Raw genomic sequence first — 16188 nt, 5'->3', positions numbered from 1 at the left:
GGGTTAGCAATCTCTCCTCCAACAAGCTCCACTCCAAGCTCCAAGGCTTCTCCTATGGTGGAAATGTCACCAAAAAGCCAAAGAGAAGCAAAAGAGGTGATTAATCCTCTAAAAATCCAAGAAAAGGGAAAGAAATTCAAAGAGGAGGTGAGGAGGGCTTCCCTACCTGGTTCTCCTCTGTTCCAAGCTCAGGGAACACAAGAAGGGGCATGGGGTATTTGTAATATTGTACAATAACCAAAACACCCCTCAAAAACTGTCAAACTGCAGTCTGCACAGCGTACCGGTACGCAGGACAGCGTACCGGTACGCAGGAAAGCGTACCGGTACCAAATAGCAGTCTGCGCAAACCGAGCCTCTGCCAGGCGGGAAAATGCACTGGGTACCAGTACTCCGCCAATGCAGTACCGGTACTCAGCCCTGCAGAGTCAAACCCGAGAGCAATTCAAAATCTGCACTTTTGAGGTTTTGGTGCTAAGTTTTAATCCTCGATTCTTGGGGTGCGAGTCATAGGTTGGAACACTGCCAACGACCATCCAGACTACCTGGAAAAACTCAAAACAAAGATCAAACACTCGAACCTCACAATTTACAAAAGTCTAGTATGCCACATAGTCAATATCAAATCCAACTGAATCCTAATACATATACTTAGGTTTCAATAAACCAAGATACGATTCACTTAATCCCATCTATAAAGGTCTCTTAATTGAAAGTGCCCCAATGCCACGGGGGTAATTAACAGTAGATGCTTGCATTTATTGGAAGCCATGAACCCGCAATACCTGATACCCATATACATATTAATACTAATCTGAATCATGAATAGAACCCCACTGCCTAAATCCATCGACCGTGTGAGGTGCGTCATTCGTGGTGGCAGACACGATAATAAGTAGAACACTGACCGACTAGGTTAGATAACTGTCATATAATCATGCATTGAAACAACTACCGCTCTACAACCCAATAATAATTTATATAATGTATCAACTGAAGTAGAGTAACTAAGGATGATAAGTAAAAGTGGTATATACTCAATCATAAAAAAGAATAGAATGATAAGAAAAGATAATTGAGTAGGTACCACTTTACTAACTTCGGATGGAAACACCCACCTTTAAACTGAATACCTGAGTCCATGATCCGGGGCGATCACAATTTGGGATAAGTTTCAACTGCTGCGGATAAGGCGGAGGTGGTGCTAACTACTTCGGTTGGGATAAGAATCAAGATGGTTTCAGCAAACTACTTCGGTTGGGATAAGAATCAAGATGGTTTCAGCAAACTACTTCGGTTGGGATAAAAATCGAGGTGGTTTCAGTGGATCAGAAGAAAAGATCAAATTGTTAAACCAAATTGAATAAGAATAGAACTAATATGGATAAGAATAAGGATGTTAGATAATTTTTTTCAAGTATTTTATTCTTATATTTTTGTAAGCCTGAAAGGTTATAAATAGGGATCTTATTGGCTCTTGTAGAGACATCTAGTTAGACAGTAAATATACATAGTTTTTCCACCAAGTGCTAGTTTTTTCACCAAGTGCTCTTTGTATTTTTCTTTTCTAAATTATGCGATGTTTAGGGCCGTATTGAAAATAGGATAGTGAGGGTCGGGACAATGCATGAGGACGGATCTAGATAGCGGTGTCTCAAATTGTCTTCCTCTTGGACTTTTGTTTTGATTCTCAGTTAGTTCAATTTCTGTGGGAATAATTCTAGACTCGCATCCCTCGTTCTATTCGTCACTTTCTGCTGATTAGTTATGATCTTTAGGTGATAATTGAGCTATTAGTTTAGTTGTTTTCCTATTATGAATTTTTAGTACTATGTGATCATCTCTCCATAAGTTGTTAGTTTTCAGTATCCCTGTTGAATGATTGTAGTGTGGTTGATGCTTATACAGTTGTACTACGCCGTGCATGTACAGGAAAGATTCTGTGCGTCTGACTAAAGGATCCTTTGTCCATATGGCGGGTCTGTGCGCGTCTCGGGGTATTCTCAAAGTGTTTTTTAAAAAAAAAAAAAAAAAAACTTACACTTTTTCTCTTGCTTTTCTTAAGAAGGATTTGTCAAAGGACCCGGAGGCGTGACACGCTACGACGTTGCTTCCTCCTTCTCCGATAGATAAGTCCATGACTCCTCCAATGCTTCTAGGCGCCATGTGAACCTAGATATAATAAACAAGTGTCAATGTAAGACACTATGGGCGTGTTTGGTTCGAAGTCGGAATTGGAATTAGAATCGGAATCAAAATAAGCTAGAATCGGAATCGGAATGACTCATTACCTAATTCTGTTTAGTTCGTCACCTGAATTGGAATCGGAATAAATCATTCCCATTGTCAGTGTTTGGTTCATGTAGATATAAAAAATGCAATCAAATTAATATACTAACTATATCTTTATAATATATTAATTTAAATTCAAATTGAAAATTAAATATTAAAAAGGCTAAATTCATAAAACCCCCTGTCAAAAACCGATTTTTCACTTTCCCCTCTGTCATTTAAAAACCTACACTTTGCCCCCTTTTAAAATAAAAATGTTCACTTCGCCCCTGCTGTTAGTAATTCGTTAGGGTTCCGTTTATAAAATATTATTATATATTTTTTATACCAAAAATGCCCTCAGCCTTCTCTCCCGTGAATATGGTGAGGGGCAAAATGGTCATTTTATCATCAAAGTTCACACCATATCCCCCTGTGAACATTTTTCATTTTACAAAGGGGTAAAGTGTAGGTTTTTAAATGACAAGGGAGAAACTAAAAAATCGGGTTTTGACAAGAGAGTTTTCTGTAATTTAGAGTATTAAAAATTTACATCAAAATTTTGAAATAATGTGAAAATTTTAAATCTATTTGTTTTAAAAAAAAAAACTTTGAAGTTGAGTGGATAATTCAAAATATAAAACTAAATTTTGATTTATTCAAATTCAAACTTAAATTTACAATATAGATTTTAATTTGAATCCATAAATTTAATTTAAGCTTTAAATAAAATTTGAATGAAATTTTATATAAATTAAAATCTAATTTAAATTCAAATTCATAAGTTAGATTCGAAATACTTGATTAAATTTTAATTTTTAATTCAAGTTCAAATTAAAAAAAATTAAAAAATAAATTTAATCTGAATAAATATCTATTCCATTCGGATTCAACTTCGAATCCAGCCTTCTAGGCCGGATTGAAAAAAGAGGTGATTGGGGGATTCCCATTCCACTCAAGAATCGGAATTGGAATGGGACTCTCGCATACCAAACACCCACAAACGGATTCGCCATTCCGATTCTGATTCTAGCGTAAAAAATGTAAGATATGGATCCCAAAGATCTAAAAGGTAAATAACACCTAGAGGGGGGTGAATAGGTGTAAACGGCAAAGTCAAAACTCCCAATGCGAATTTAAAGTAAAAGCAGAAATCAAAAACAACACACCGAGATTTAACGTAGGAAAACTCCAATTTGGAGAAAAAACCCACGGGACCGATCCTGAGAAAAATCCACTATAGAAACAATTGAGTATAAGTGATTTACTGAAAATACATGACTCAATTTACCGAATCCTCGAAGTAGATTATCTTCGTCGGTCCTCAATCGATCGAACTCCTTCAACCGATCACGCTGCAAGCCCTCGCAGCAAGCAGGCCTCGAGTCCACGAAGCGCCTACAGAATCCACGGCCTTCACGCGAAGTCCACGCGCCAATCCTCCATCCGAAGCTCGTAGAGTAGATAATTTGTGGTGATTGAAACTTAGAAAACCATAAGCTATGAGGAATTCCCTTTTAGTCAATCATCAACTTAATTCTCAAAGAAACATTCAAATTATAAACCTAAGAATCAAGTTGTCGATCAACAATTCGAAACTTGCTTTAAGAATAGAATCATAAAGCTCAAAAATAAGTTTCTAGGGTTTGATCCCCCGATCCCGTTTCGATCCCAATCCAATCCACTGAGGTTTGGGATCTCTTATTGATATATGATCCACGTTGAACGTTCTTTTGGGGAGTTTGTAGACTTTAACTTAGGCTCAGGGAGTGCCATGCTGATTTTGCGTTCTTGCGGGGAGGTGCACGCTAGAGTGCTCTTTGCCATGTATTTTACAGCGCTGAAAACGCTTTAATGGCAAAACGGTAGTGACTGGAGAGGAGCTAGTTGCGCGCTAGAGGCGTCTAGGCAGGCAGTCTAAACGCTTGCCTAACGTGGTCACGCTAGTCGTGGAGCCTCTGTTGGTTCGATGTGAAAGCTAAGTAGAGCTAGCTGGTGCCTAAGTGTTGTTTTAGGTTGGAAGAAGGTTATCTTCCTTTGTATGTGTGTTTATGTATATTTTGTACATAAAAACCTAAAATAGCTTTAGGCACGCAGTTTGAGTTTTAGGTAGTCGCGGTAATCAAGGTCTTGTCGACTTGGCCAGCTTTGCTCGATAACCTGACTATACTTGCCTCAGGCTATGCGTGGTCTTCGGTTGAGATGAGGCACCGAAGAGGCCTTTTGGTCTCAATGATAAGTGAATTCACTTTTGATTTTTTAGCGTATAGAAGAGGTAAAATCGAGTAAAAGCAGGCTTTGAACTGCTCACGAATACATTAATTTAATGTGTGTATTTGTAGTAGTTGTCTCTCAAATCAACGTGACAGTTTTTAGAGTCAGGAATGTCGCTCGAAGTTTTTAGCAAATTCCTTCGACTACAAAGTTAGTGTAACCGAGTGCAACATCCGCTGAATCACAGTGTTTAAAAACAATCAAACTACAAACCCTCATCAGGCCTGGTAACATCGCAGTCGAATACCCAACCAAATCAGGACTTTCAGTTTAACACTTTGATTATAAGACTCATACAGTAGCATGTGAAGCCACATCATATATGCACTGTCAATCACAACATCTGTATATCCCACACAAACCAAGCGAAGAAAAAACAATTCCTAAAAGATTCAATCGTTTAAAGCACTTCAGCTTACCTCAGAACTTCTCAATTTTCGCTTCAAAACCTCTCTTCTAAATTAAACTTCTAGTTTTATGAGTAAGCCCTTCGAGTCGTGGAGGCCATACTTTCTATCTAGTAAACACCACTTAGATCTACAAGTTTTACATAAATCTTCTCAATCTAACGTAATAACATTGACTAGACTTGAATAGTCCCAAGTCCCTAGCCAGGGACTAGTCTCCCTGGCCTGGGGTATCCAAGAGAGACGCATTTCTCTACTACGTTGGCCAGACACCATTGCTCCCTCGCCAGGGGCATTCGACCAAAAGTACACGCGTAGTTCCCTGGCCTGGGACTTAACTCCTGGCCAAAGGCATGCGTTTCAAAAAACCAATACATCTCTCTCTGGCCAGGGACTCTACTCTCTGGCCAAGGGCATCGTTCCAAAAAAAACGATTCGTTGCTCTCTGGCCAGGGATTCTTATCTCTGGCTAAGGGCACCGTACACAAAAGACGATGCGTTGCTCCCTGGCCAGGGATTCTTATCTCTGGCTAAGGGCACCGTACACAAAAGACGATGCGTTGCTCCCTGGCCAGGGACCGAACTTCCTGGCCTGGGACTCTCTGGCCTGGGGAGCCCTCCTGGCCTGGGACTTTGGCAATTAACAAAGGTTTTTACTGAAAAACGTTAGGATTATATGAAGATTCAGAAGATTTAGATATTTATACGATACTCCGAATGTAATACTTTTTACGACTCTCAAATCTGGAACTACNACATGAAAGTGACTACTGTACACTTTAATTCATAAGCATTCATTACTGTCCTTTTTCATTGAGTACTATCCTTTCATTCACAGGGACCTACCCAAGGTAGTCCAGCTTGCGCCGCGCCTAATGGCCCCGTGGTAGTATACACTCCCCACGGCAATCCACTTCGGCACCCAATCCCGCACGGGCGAGCAACTGTCGCGTAGGCCAACTCCGGAGTGCCGGCTTGTAGGGAGCTACCCTCACAAGCGTGTGCGAATGAGCACGATGGCAAGCAAGCAAAATCCATTGTCCACATGTCACAATTTTCATATTTTCAATGCAAGTTCTTACCTTCGATCCTTTGATCGGAATTTCAATACACAGATAGTAACAAGAGCTAGTAATCACTAGATTGTAAACATGTAAGGGTAAAGCTAAATCATATAGCATTATAATTTTTTCACTAGTATGGCACTAGCAACATAGTCCAGAGCATGTCATAGTTCTCTACTTTAAAGTGCATCCTACACTTGTTCATAAGTCATTCAACTGAATTGACTATGAATATAAATACTTCATGTATAAGTATTCTCTACTTTATAAAGACTTTATTTCGAATATATTCAACATTAAGATGACGAATGTCAAGCCCTTTATCAATCACATAAGCACACAAAAAGACCATTTCTATAATATATATAGAACATAGAGGGGTTTCACTTGCTCTGGTTAGGTCCGACCCACCTAGTACTAGGCTCCAAATATCCACAAGAAGTCCCACAACGGCTCAACGAAGCCCCAATGCTGCTGAAAAACAAACGTCAAGATCGGATTAAATCTACGGCCGAAATGTCTGATTTCGACCTAAATTCCACTTAGTACAAAGTAACTCTTTAAATTCCTGTTTTGGGACTAGTGTAATACCTCAAGAGACGTCTCCAAGAGCTCTCACAAGTCAACGAACGATGATCCAAGGCTCAGTCGCACTCTTGCTGCGAGCAAAATCAAAACGGCATCAAACTCGTCATATATTAGCAACTTTAGTCGGAATCTTGCAATTTCAGCTTTCTAACTGAAATTCTTGCTTACCTTAGGTTAGAGTACCTTCTAAACCAGCCTCCCAGGTCACTAAAATAGCTTAATATGATTCGCAAACCTGCTATGAAGAAAAAAGCGCAAACTATATCAAGTTGCGGCAAAAACTCGCGTTTAATTCCAAATTCACTTCATAATGAACTAGGTTACACAATCAAGCTTTAAAATAGCTTATCCCTGGTCTAAAAGGTTTACTTCACAGCTAATTAATCCAACTTTAATTGCAGAAAACTCAGACTAAAGCAGCTAGAAGCAAAAACCCGAAATCATTACTCAAATCGACGAATAGAACGTCGATAACGGCGAAAGTGAGTCGATTACCTTCTCAAGCTTCCAACCAGTGACCTGCTGGTTCAGAGCTGCAAGGAACCTTCCAAGACACTCCTTCCCTCGTCGGAAATAGCTCTGCGACATGCTCAAGCAGCGAAAAACCAACGAGGCGAAGAAATCGAGCGAATTCGGCGATTTCTATGTAGAGAGAGAAAAACCCTAGAGAGAGAGAGAAGAAGAAGGTGCAAGGTTACTTCTCTGGCCTCTAGTAACCTCCACTGAGCCTCAGAGACGTGCTGGGTTCAAATAGATAGGCTCAAGATGTGAAATGACCAAAATAGCCTTGCTGCCACGAATCTGCCAGCTTGTACCGGTACAAGGTAATGGCTGTACCGGTACAGCAAGCAGAAAATGCTAAATTTTCGCAGATCGATGCATTTTCTCACTTTTAGCATTCCAATCATCCTCTAACTTATCCAAAAACTTGTTCTAACCTTTTAGAACATGTAGGATAGATCCACACTTCATTCCACACGCTCGAACTCTGCAATTTGCAAAAGTTCAGTGTATTACAGCCGTGCCGCCGGAGGCCGGCCGGAGCAAGGTTGCTCCGGCCAAGCCCGAAATAAGGCTTAGTGAGTGGGTTTCTTGTTCTGGGCTTCCCGAGCTTTCCCGATCTCTACGGAAGGGAGCACGATGATCCTGGTAAGTTTCTGATCATCGTGCTCACCTTGGATTCTGTCGGGAAGGTCCCGTTCCGTTGTTTTGACAACGTCGCTCCGTTTCAGCCTTTTTGGCTGCTGTTTCGGGTTTGTGCTTATTTTTCCGGCGATCCGAGGCTGTTACGATGCCTCCGGAGGTNGCCTTGCCCTGGAAGGGCTGTCTTAGGTTCCACTCGTGCTACTAGTCTTTGAATGGTCCTAGTAGCACGAGGGAAGGCATCTCTAGCCCTTTCGAGCCCTTCGGGTCTTGTTCTTTGGGTGAGTGATTCGGAATAAAGCCCGAACCGGCCTCGTTGGAACGAGGCCGGCCGGAGGCCGCCGTGCCGACATTATGTGACTTGAAAACGTTTAACGTCTCAAGCTCGCACACCTTACTTCACACCTAGATAGGATGTACAAGATTTTCCAATCTTGTTCAAAAACCTATTCAATCTCCTACTAACCTTACGATTTTCACTCTTTTACGTAGCTAGACGCTTTTAAATCGTAAAAGACGAACGACATGGCCATGTCGGTAATGGAACATGGCCATGTTCGACCGTCTAAGCACCGTCGTTCCGATAAAACCAGTAAAGTGTAGAACTCGGATAGATAAACTTGGGTCGTGCAGAGACTCCGAGTCACCTCCAATGATCTCCGGTCTCTTCATTGGAACGTGGAAGAAGAAGAGAGAGAGAGATCCCAAAAAGAGAGAGATGTATCTTTAGCGGCTTAAGCGAGCTAAAGAAGCGGAGCAACCAAAAAGCGACGAACTCGTACAGCGTCTCGATAAAGGCTGCTCCCTTCCTCACAGAACCTTCCAAGGAACGTCGAGACTTGGTCGTCCAGTGACCAACCTTCGAACTCTTCCATTAGCTGAGTGAAAGCGGCAATAGCTGCAAGATAAGCAGCTAAACTCATTACTAAAGCCCAAAAACGAAGATCGACGAAATCAGACTCAAAAGACGTTAATTTCAACCTAATTAATCGACACTTCATTTGGAAAATCTGGTCCCTATTCGATAAAATTTCGAACTAACACATTGGATCAAGTAATACTTCACTTAAACCTTAATTTGCGCTCAAAAACGGCGTTGAACTATATCAAACGCGAAAAAAGAAGTATCGTCCAAACGCTTAGTATAATTCGATAAAATCACTGGACCCTCCGACCAAATCTTCCATGAGATTGGATTCCATTCGTTCTTAAAGTCAATCTTTCGACTTTAACGTTCTAAGGCTGATTTCAACGATTATATACTGCTCAAACTACGGCAAAACTAAAACGAGCGTCGTTCTCACGCTGACTCGGAACCTAGTAGCAAGCAACTGAACACTCTCGAGAACCTCTGCAGAGAACTCCATAATGTGATCAGGGTTTTGTCCTTAAATTTCTCAATGAAACATGATTCACCTTAAATCCAGCTTTAGTCTGTAAAGCCGGCATCTAAATTAGGCTAGAACTGCAAACAAAAAGTCGTCGTAACCCCGAAGCAACTCGGCAACACCCTGAAGAACACCTATAAACCTCGGATCATGATCCACCCAGCCTGGATTGGTCTCGTTCACTTTGGGGAGATACAAGATATATATAATATCTTTACCAGAAAAACACACGAATACACTAACTATTTCCCGAACTGTAAGCAGTAGAATTACAACTTATATAAGCTTTATTTCAGAAATATTTCATCTCTTATGAATATGTACTTCATAAATATAAGTATCAGTTAAGTCAACTTACTGAATACTTGTTCACATCCTACGTGAAATTTCATCTCTTGATACTGTACGAGACCTGATACAACGATCACGGTATGATCACTTTTTTAATATTACGATATACTAAATCGAAATGGGAATGTACAAATGTTAGATCACTAATGATCGAGAACAATGATAGACACATAACTTTAAGGCTAGTTTCCTAGCTTCCATTCTTGAACGTAACTTTTATACTTTTAACACTGTACACCTGTTACCTAAAACGAACGAACGGTAGCACGAGTAAGCGTGTGCGAACACTCCCATCGAGGGATGTTCGGCCGTGAGGCCTCAACCGGATGCGCTGTCAACGAGCGGGCACGCCCTAACCCACGGCTTCACCTAACGGCACCCCTCACATATGATGGTGCCCCGGTAATCCGCGCCGCGTTCGACCTTGTTTTGACAACGTCGCTCCGTTTCAGCCTTTTTGGCTGCTGTTTCGGGTTTGTGCTTATTTTTCCGGCGATCCGAGGCTGTTACGATGCCTCCGGAGGTGAGCATGGTGACCGCTGGTCAGTGCTGATCACAATGCTCACCTTCCCTTGGATCTGAAGTGTCCGGTTAGTCCTGTTCGGCGCGATCTTCCTTGACTGCGCGCTATTCGCTGAACCTTCGGGTTGCTCCCGCGCTTCCCACAGCGAGCCGCTGTGCTCCGGATCGTGAGCACGGACTCCGGTACGTCGAGACCTGTCAGTACGTGTCTCTGCGGACTTTGGAAGTCCTCGGTTTGCGTGAACGAGTCGCTTGATCGCTCAAATTACATAAAATGATAGAATTTTATGTAAATTGAGGGGCTTTTATGCAATTATGCATCGTGTGGCTACTGTGGGCAGTGCCCGTGAGTGTTTTTGACCTCTGGACTGATTGTCCATGATCCGTTAGCTTCCGCGGAAATCGAAAGGTTGATTTCGGTGCGTTTTTCGGCGAAATTCGCCGAAAGAACGCGATTCCGGTTCGGATTCTTTCCGACGGTGTTTGGTTGCTCCGTGTTTTGTCGCTGAGCCTTGTTGGCAGTTCACTCGCATCATCTTGAGGGTTCGAAAATGGCGGGTGAGCGACGGTAGGTTCCGGTGTCGAATTAGACACTTTCGGGAACCCGAATCGAAACGATTATCCGACGATAATTGTTTCGACACGAGGAGTTGTGTTTGCTGTCATGATGCACGATTATCTATGTTTAGTGGCAGCAGGTGACTCGTAGCTCGAGTCGGTATGTTTCGGGACAGTTCGTGGGTCCCGGCGGAGTCCCCGTGCGATTACGGGACTTCCGGCGTATCACGGCGATCGGTTTGGGAAACCGGTCCCCAAGGGTTTGCTTGTAGGTTGTGAATTTAGTGGTTATTAGTTGTGGGTTAGACACTAACCCGGTGGACTTTCCTTAGGTCCGGTCGACGCTCTTTCGCAGTCAGGAGACAGGCGCAGCATTCGTACAGGTGGGTACTTCGATCCGACGTCGGTACAGTGGTGCACGCTCGGTGATGGTTTCTTACCTCTGTTCTCTCGTTATTATCTGGCATATATATATATCTTGATATATAGTATTGAGCTTGCATCCCCGTTGTTTTTATTATACTCTACTCATATGTTTCCTTGCTTAGTATCATGTGTAGGAGTAGAGTAGTTTATCCATACGTGATCCCGGTGACCTGGTTGGTCGGTTCTCGTACTTCGTTTCGGTGACCTAGTTGATCGGTGCTTTTATCTTATATCTGTTGACCTGGTTGGTTGGTTGTTGCATTATGTAGTGGGTTGGTCTATTTCTTGACTTCTGTCGTTCGATGACCTTGAGGTCGGTGTACCCTGAGGGGTAGGATTGTCGGCTGGTGCTGACGGTAGTTCTGGACTATATCGAATACACTCCCGTGACCTATCGGTCGGTTCTTGCGTTCGTACTTTTAGTTGACATCGAGCAGTATCTACATACCATCTTTATTTACTCTGCCTAGTTGTTCTATGTGTAGTATCCTGTATAGGGGTAGAGTATGTGACCTGGTTGGTCGGTTCTCCTATTTGCATCGATGACCTGTTTGGTCGTTCGTTAGTTTCCGTACATTAACCTATCTCGGTCGGTTCACGTTGTTACTTGATGACCTACACGGTCGGTATGCCCAGAGGGGCAGTGATTGTCGGCTGATTGCCGACGGTTGGCTATTGATCATATCCGCATTGATCGCCACAGCTCGAGTGCATTTCACGTACACCAGCGGGTTGATCCCCCGCAGGAGGGTGTTCTTTTCCGGAAAAGTGGTCGTACATCCGACCCGTGAGCCCAGCGGTGTTCTCTTTGTGCTAGGGTTACATGCCAGGTGTGAGCAGATAGTGGCTTTTGCCTGAGGTCCTTAGACCGACACGGCGGTTTAGATTGGGTACTTTTGGACTTCTCGTCCGGTTGACGCATATAGCTATAGTAGCGGTTGTTGCATATGTACTTCTAGTTCTTTCTTTACAGTTGTCTTGCTACTATAGTTTTGATATCCTTGTATGCTTGCAGTTGTACATTACAGTAGCGGTAGTTGTGTTTATATATATATATATCTCATTCGTTCATTATCGTTGCTACTGTATTTTACTTACCCATACTGTTGGTTATCTCTTCCTGATCCGGTGAGTACTCCTCGCCTTCTTCGGCTTGCGGTACCCACTGGGAGGGGAGACATGTTTACATGTTCTCACCTCCCCCACCATTTTTCAGGTATCGTGGGCGATGAGTAGTGGGACGAGACGTGAGGTACGCGTGTAGCGGTCGATAGAGCTTTCGACCCGGGTTAATTCGGTTTACTTTCTTACCCTTCTTATTTTGGCTGATGAATAGTTTAGTTGGTTTATGTGGTTCAGTGTTTATTTACATTTGAAAATGTGGATTTCTGGATTTTGTAAAATAAAAGGTTTTCTACCCCTCGTGGTAGCGTTTTTAACGAATAAAGGTTTCCGTGTAGGGAACAGTTTTCAAAAGAATTTTCGTGAATTTCTATTTAAACACTGAATGTAAAACTGTGACGTGAATGGTGAATGTATGAATGTATAGTTATCGTTATATTCATTTGGTTGTGGTTGTTTCCTGGCTATACTCTTGTACTTGTACGATGCCGTGCAAATACAGGGGAGACTCTGTCCGTGTGAACAGTGGATTCCCTGTATTTGTGGCGGATCTGGCATACTCTGGGGTCAGGTTTGAAAAAAAAAAAAAAAAAAAAATTCAGACGCTTTTCCGCTATGTTTTAAACAAAAAGGGACCCCGGGGCGTGACACTCGCCCAAACCGTTGCCTACATCAGTGAGACTTCCACAAAATCTAGAAAGTGTTTTGAGACAAACCATAAGTCTCTTTAGACAACTCACTATCCCAAAATGCACTAATTTATGTACTGGGACAACTGCCCTCAAGGTGCATAACAACAGAGGTTTCGACCCAAAAACTAGGCCACAATGGGTTTCGATGTATGTTGATGTGACGTAGGAGCCAGCGGAAGATAAGAACAGTACTAATGCTACTTGTTTCAACTAGTGAGAACGCTCTAAAACACATCACAAGTTTAGGAGTCGAAGTGCACAAACCAATGCGTCAAAAATGGCAAAGTTTTTGGCTTGGAAAGTGCCAAAGTTGTTGCTTTTGAGTATAGGACAACACATAACTATATGATCACTCTCAAGGATCATTTTCACTCGAAATGTGACTATAATGTTGCTCTGACCAACAACAAGTATGGCCACACAATCCTAAGCCAATAGTTTAGTTGAGCCAATAGTTTGGCTGAGAAGGACCAATTTTAGTATCTTAAACACTATTTTAATGCTGAACCATATATACAATATGAGTTCAGTCCCAAGGTGACCCTAGTACAACATTACTACATAAAAGTGATATGAAGTAACCAACAATGTCTACGATGTGACCAAAACATTGGCTCCAACTACCGATTTCCAATTTTAGTCGATATTTATGTAAGCTCGCTGAAGTAGCCATTTCAGCCTACAAAGGTTCCGAAACACACTATGCATCTCATCATCCCATTCATTATCCCAAAATGCAGCAATTTAGGTGCCAAGGCACTCACATTCTAAATGCAAATTGAAAGAAATTTTAGTATAAAAAATATGCCATTTTGAGCTCCAGAAGTGCCATTTTAGGCCTCAGAACCGATCATGACCTCCTATTGTCATCGGACAAACAAGACAGTGAAGATCGACCAGCTAAGAAAGCTCAATGATGTACAAAGATAGCCATAATGATGTTTATGTGAATTTCAAATAGAAATTACATTATAACAACTAATTTTGACAACAAAAGCACCACAGCCCCCATTCTGGCTCCGAATTGATTTTCAAGCTTAGAACAACTAGTCTAGGGGTCCAACATATATAATTGATACTGCATAAGACAGCCCGCATTGCAAAATTATTGGAATTAGATATGATTTTCAATGAAATAAAAAGTGCCACCTTCATGGTCCGCCAGTATAGTAAGTCCGGTAATGGACCTCGATGCAATTTGGCGTGATTTGGTGATATTTTGGGGATGAATTTGTAAAAGTGCAAATTTTGCTGAATTGGAGTAATTTTCTAAAAAGCGCGACATTTCATGTGTCAAATTGCATGAATTTTGAGGTGGAAGAACTTATGAGAAAAACACACCTATAGGTGAGTTTGGGGTTAGAAATTGTGATTATGAGGGATTAAACGGCAATTTTTACAATCGGTGCAAAAGAGGACTTTGCGCGAAGGGGTTAACATTTTATGTGATAATTCTAGAATTTTCATAAATGGATGGACCCATGTGAATCTAGACTTAGAGAGGATCGCACGGGCTCAAATTTTACGAAATTCTGAGATTCCTATGAAAAATGACACATATTTGAAGTTGGGGAAAGAGTGTTGAACGGGGGATCTCTTCGTAAAGTGTGATTTTTAATGCATGAATCTGCGAAGTTCCTCATTCGGAGGGCTTCGACGTAATTTGCGCTGTGCTGTGGAGTTGGGTGCAAAAAGGGAGTAGGTTGCAATTGTACAGCTTTCGAGGTCAGCAAAGACATGTGCTGACAGGTCTCGACAAGCCGGAGGCCGTGCTCACAGTTCGAAGCACAGAGGCTCACTGTGGAGCATAGTTAGTTAATTCGGATTCGGCAAAAATTCGGTACGTGTATAATTCGGATAAAATTCGTATTCTAATTTTTAAATTCGTTGAAAAAATCGGCTTAAAAACGGATTCGCCAATTATTCGGATACGTGATTTATACGGATATTATACGTTTACCAATTAAAAATTCGGGATCAAAAATTCGGCTATTAAATTAATTTTTTTCTCTCAAAATTTATGCAATTAGCATAAATATTCATATTTTTTAAGGATATAAAAATAAAAAGCTACAAAATTAAGTAAAAAAATAATAATAAACAGAGAATGAACACATTCATGAAATTGATTAGGTATAATACAAGAGTTCCTGGTACCTTATAAGTTAATTAAGATTATTTAGCTCTATGTTTGGGTCTTCTTTGTGCATAACAGAGAATTAATGGACACATTCAATTTAAGCACTCGAGCCATTTGTGTATAAAAAAGTATCCATCAAATGGACTAAAAGCTTCCAACTTTTGCTTTGTAAAAAAACCACCCGATTACTGATCTATTGTTGGATAGCTGAAGCGGAAGCGGAAGAGGCGACGAGGAGGGTTTCGATTTCTGAAGAGTGAAGAACCCGATCTTCGATCTTCAATTTCTGAAGACGAGGGCTTCCGATGGCGTTCGGCGAGCGGCCGGAAGGGAAGAGGGGGAGGGGAAGGGACCGCGACCGCCATAGGGTCGGTGGCAGGGCCGCGCGCCGCACCGCCGCAGGGTGAGAAGTTAGGGCAAACCCTTTTTTTGGGAGTGGTGGGGGTGAGAGTGGGTGTGGGACTCGTGCGTGGGAGGGGGGCGATTCAGAAAGGGTTTTTTTTTTTTTTTTTTGGGCGACAGGCGATTATTTTTTTTCCCGTTTGGGCCACCTGCGAGGCCCGCCCGACGCGGCTCGCAGCAACCGGGCCGTATTTTTGGGCCGAATTATTCGCGAATCCCGTTTAATTCGCGAATAATTCTTTTTGCCCAAAAAAACGCGAATTATTCCGAATTTTTGGGAAAAATGCGTAAACGGCTGTAAAATTCGGGATTTCAAAAATTCGCGAATAATTCACGAATTATTCGCGAATTAACTAACTATGCTGTGGAGAGCGCGGGAGCAACCCGAAGTTCAGCGAACTACGCGCACTAAACTTAAATCGCGCTTGTTCCACAAACTAGGGGCTCGCTGACCCCAAAGAAAATGAGCACGATGATCAGCACTGATCAAGGATCATCGTGCTCACTTCCAGAGGCATCGGGGTGGCCTCAGATCACTGAAACAGTCAAACAACCCTGAACTAGTGCACAAACAGCATTAACTTAGCTTACCGGGCAGGGGGAGCTAGGGCACGGCCGGTGGCGGCTCGACGGTGGCCATGCCAGCGGCAGGTGGGTACGGCCGATGGGGGGAGGTCGGGGCTCGCGCTAGCCGGCAGTGGGAGGCGGTGGCGGCGGCGGAGCAACCTGAACCCGCACAAGCTCGGCTCGGGTTCAAGAGCTTGCCACGACCATGATAGCGGCCGGGGTGCTACGAGACGACGGCGATGGGTTGCCGGAGGCCAGAGGGAGACAGCGCGG

At 42.5% G+C, this 16188-nt stretch overlaps 1 long non-coding RNA gene across 1 annotated transcript; it reads right to left on the bottom strand.

Moving 5' to 3' along the window:
* On the bottom strand, positions 6453 to 6794 carry LOC109709960. The gene is made up of 3 exons (XR_002216248.1): positions 6773 to 6794; positions 6608 to 6675; positions 6453 to 6490 (listed from the first exon to the last, which is right to left on the bottom strand). It is a non-coding gene; the product is annotated as an uncharacterized LOC109709960 (long non-coding RNA).

The sequence above is a fragment of the Ananas comosus genome, linkage group 5 (genome assembly GCF_001540865.1).
Source record: "Ananas comosus cultivar F153 linkage group 5, ASM154086v1, whole genome shotgun sequence".
Taxonomy (NCBI): Eukaryota; Viridiplantae; Streptophyta; class Magnoliopsida; order Poales; family Bromeliaceae; genus Ananas; species Ananas comosus.
This window is presented reverse-complemented; position numbering and strand designations above follow the sequence as displayed.